Source organism: Propithecus coquereli, unplaced genomic scaffold (assembly GCF_000956105.1).
Source record: "Propithecus coquereli isolate 6110/MARCELLA unplaced genomic scaffold, Pcoq_1.0 Scaffold308, whole genome shotgun sequence".
Classification (NCBI taxonomy): domain Eukaryota; kingdom Metazoa; phylum Chordata; class Mammalia; order Primates; family Indriidae; genus Propithecus; species Propithecus coquereli.
This window is the reverse complement of record NW_012148708.1, coordinates 1,427,953-1,432,427: the sequence shown is the minus strand read 5'-3', so window position 1 is coordinate 1,432,427 and position 4,475 is coordinate 1,427,953.

Below are 4,475 nucleotides of genomic sequence, written 5' to 3'. Positions count from 1 at the left end.
CGGCGGAAGCTAAGTCGGGGGAGGGCGCGGGGGTCTCGGCCTGGGAGCGCTGGCGGGCGTGGAAGGGCGCGGACTGCTTAAAAGCGCCCACCCGACCGAAATGCCGTCCCCCGCAGTCAGTGATCTGTAACACTGAAGCCATTCTTTAATACGTTTTTTAAAGGAATCAACATTTTTACATTCCGTGACCCCACTTAGAAAAGCATTTTCTTTTTTGGAAAAATTAAATGCTGCCTGAAACGGAATTGTCATCCTTTGCGTGTTTGAAATATAAAACTGTAATAAAAATTTATCCAGTGGGTTTCAAAACCTCTGAAATCATTTTTCATGAAATCTTTAGACTTGATGGGATCTAAATTTTGTGGACAGCCTGCAGCTTTTCTCAAGTGGGGTTCCTCGAGAGACCAGGATGGGGCATCGTCCGCGCCATCCAGGTGCCAAGGGGAGTTAAGCCATCGCATTCCGCAGCGTCCTGGGCGCCGAGGCTCAGTTTTCTCTTGGAAGGCTGAAGTCTGCCCCAGGGGTTTGTGAAATGTCGCTGGACACGCATAGATGAATTGCCGGTTGTGAAAAGTCGCGGTTGATACTTAAGAAAATTTTTGCAGCTGCCAACTGCCATTTACTTTTTAAGCTTTATTGAAGCGTAATTTATATGCTGTAAAATTCACCCATTTTCAGTGTACGATCTAGTAATTTTTAGTAAATTTACGGAAAATTTAAATTTCTAGTAAATTGTGCAGCAGTCACTGTAGTCCATTCTTAGAACGCTTCCATCATCTTGCAGATCTGTCACATGCCCTGGCCATCACTCCTGGTCCCCACCCCAGTCCCAGGCAACCTCTAATCTGTTTTCTGTTTCTATAGATCTGCCTCGTCTGGACATTTCATAGAAATATGATCATACGTGTACTGTTTTGTGTCTGGCTTCATTCACTTAGCGTGATGTTCTTGAGGTCCACCCATGTGGTAGCATGTGTCAGGACTTCCTTACCTCATTCACTTTGTATCTAGCAGGTGCTCAGTAGGGGTGAGGACTCGCACATGGAGACCAGGTGCCCTTTCAAAATGCGGGCAGTTCTCTGCCAAAGGAATCCCAGTCACCCCCTGAGCTGCTGTGGCCTGGGTGCCTGTCATCTCTTGTCATTGATTTTTGAACTTAAAAGCAAAGGGCTGGAACTAAGCTTGACGAACATGGAATGTTGCTGGCTGAGGACGATGTCCCCGGCCTCTGGCTGGACAGGTGGTGAGGGGCATGCTGCTGTGCCGTGGCGTAGCATCCGTTTGACAGCACAGAAGGTGCGGGATTGGAAGGCTGGCATTGCGGCTGGGCCGATTTCGTTTTTCCTTTGCTTTGTCCGCTGGAATCGCTCATTTTTTTTTTCTTTGAGGATTATAGAACTTTCTTTTTCTTTCTGTAGTTTTGAATGTTGTACTGTCAGGTGAATATTTGATTGGAAATTAGTAAATTTGCTCTTGAAAGGCAAGAAATCGGCCGGGCACAGCAGTTCATGCTGTAATCCCAGCACTTTGGGAGGCTGAGAGAAAGGATCCCTTGAGGCCAAGAGTTCTTGACCAGCCTTGGGCAACACAGTGAGACCCTGTCTCTACAAAACAACACAGAAAATCATCCAGGTGTGGTGGCACATGCTTGCAGTCTCAGCTACATGGGAGGCCGAGGCAGGAGGATCATTTTAGCCCAGGGATTTGAGGCTGCAGTGAGCTCTGATCTGGCCACTGCACTTCAGCCTGGGCAAAAGAGTAAGACCGGCCGGGCGTGGTGGCTCACGCCTGTAATCCTAGCAATCTGGGAGGCCGAGGCGGGCGGATCCTTTGAGCTCAGGAGTTCGAGACCAGCCTGAGCAAGAGCGAGACCCCCGTCTCTACTAAAAAAATAGAAATAAATTAGCTGGACAACTAAAAATATACAGAAAAAATTAGCCGGGCATGGTGGCACACGCCTGTAGTCCCAGCTACTCAGGAGGCTGAGGCAGGAGGATCGCTTGAGCCCAGGAGCTTGAGGTTGCTGTGAGCTGGGCTGGCACCACGGCACTCTAGCCCGGGCAACACAGTGAGACTCTGAAAAAAAAAAAAAAAAGAGTAAGACCTGTCTCTGAAAAATAAAATAAAAAGAAAGGCAAGAAATAATTAGGTGCACTTGATCTTATCCAGTTTTCTCCCTGTGTCCATGTCCAGAAGAGACTCCAGAGGCCCCCGGATCCGGCACAGCGAGGTGCAGCACAAACACTCCTGCGGCAGCAGGGAGCCCCAGGGAACCCAGCTGAGTTAATGTGTGTGAAACCTAGACACGGTTTTAAATAATTTAAATAGTAATTAAAAATATAGGGCCAAAATATAGAAAGGGGCATTTAAAAATGAACAGGGCTTATAAATTTCTTCCTCCCAGCATTGACTGAAGTTTCGGGCAGACCTGTGACAAAATCTTCAATAACAGAGTCTGTCACAAGTAGATTTCCCGCAGGATTTGAGGCTGTCCACGCCTAATATTCCTGCAGCTGCCAGGAAAGGGCTGGCCATGTCCCTCGCAGGGCAGTGAGGGCTTTGGGGGAGACGACGCCTGAAGCAGGCTTGCGTCCCAGCCAAGAGCAGGGAAGGGAACTGGAACACGACAGGTAAGAGTTGAAGGGCACACTCTCCCCCACGCAGCTGAGGGGATGAATTTTGCGGGTCTTCTTCTGCAGGTCTGTGTTTCAGCCTGCATTTATGTGTGTGCGTGTGTTCATATCTCATGTAATATTATTTGTTTTTCTGAAATAGAAATCAGTGGCATCTTGTACAGATCTTTTGGCAGTTTTTCTTTCTTCTCAACAGTATTTTTTTGAGATCCGTCCATGGTGAGATTTATATCTGTAGATATTTACATAAATAGACATAGATCTAGATTGATTATAATAGCTATATGAATATGCCACCATTTGTCCTTTCTCTTGGGAAGGGCATTAAGTTTTCCCCTTCTTACAGATCTTACTGCAGTGACCAGCCCGGTGTATGTTTCTGGTCCATTTACTCGACAGCCCACTAAGGCTGCAGATCTCAAGCTCTTTAGCCTTGAGACCTTCTTACACTCTTGGAAAATATTGGGGACCTCCAAACAGTTTTTGTTTATGTGGGTTATATCTATCAATATTTGCCATATTAGAAATTAAAATTGAGAAATTTAAAAATATTAATTGATTGAAATGAACAATAATACACTGACACTGTTTTTGTTTTTGCTCATGTCCATACTGTCTGGCTTAAGAGCGGATGGCTTGATATCCCTGTCTGCTTCTGCATTCGGTGTTTTGCAGTGTGTTGTTCTGGCTGAAGTGTATGTATACACCCTAGCCTCACACAGATAGGTAGTTGGAAAAGGTAACAGTTAGTATTTTCATAGTCTTTTGAAGTAATTGAGTCCATTCTTTGCTACTATGACACAACAAGTGTTAACTTCTTAAAAGTTAGTTGGGATGTAAAGTCTGAAACCATAGTGAGCAGAGTAACAAGCTCTTCCATTAAAACTCATTGGCCTGTCACGCGCTGTCTTTAACCGATGTGTGACGCAGCGTCCTTTGGAATATGCCTCCACGGAGTTTACAGTCTGGGCCAGTCGTCAGGCTCATGGTAGCGGGTACAAGTTTTCTAAAATTACAGTTTTCATTTGAAAGCTAAAATTTTCTCTTTGGCAGCAAATGCTATCAGTTGTTTTCCTTGAATCGACAGGCTCACTTTGTTAATTTTTGAGAAAATGTCTGCCAGAGCCCCAAGTTTGTCTGTTCCTTGTTCTTTCTAGTACAAGAGGCCGGGGGTGCCCCAGGGCAGCCGGTACTTGGTCCTCAGCGGCAGAATCGCTTCTCTTGCATTTCCTGTTCCCTGGCACAGAATATCAAAGAGAAGAGCACCCAAGGGTCCAGCTGTAATAAAATTAATTACTTTACCATTTCATCAGTTCTTAAGAGAAACCGGCATTGCTTCCCCGGCGCTTGGTGGCGACGACCCCGCGTGCGGTTCGGAGCCTGCCCTCGTGCTGCGGGGACACCGGCACTTTCCCTCCACCGCTTTTGCAGCATCAGAGCAAATGTCAATGCTGCGAAAAAGGCCAGTCATTTCTCAGAAGCCCCGTGACAGTTTTGGCGTCACACAGTTCCTGAAAGCGCCCTGGAGCCGCCAGGGTATGTGGCCCACACACTAAGAAGCCTAAAGTCGCTAGGCAGTGGGGCATAGCTTGCTCTTTATCTTGTTTGTAGCTGCCTACATCTTTTTTTTTTTTTTTGAGACAGAGTCTAACTCTGTTGCCCGGGCTAGAGTGCCGTGGCGTCATCCTAGCTCACAGCAACCTCAAACTCCTGGGCTCAAGCGATCCTCCTGCCTCAGCCTCCCGAGTAGCTGGGACTACAGGCATGCGCCACCATGCCTGGCTAATTTTTCTATGTATTTTTAGTTGTCTAGCTACTTTGTTTCTATTTTTAGTAGAGACG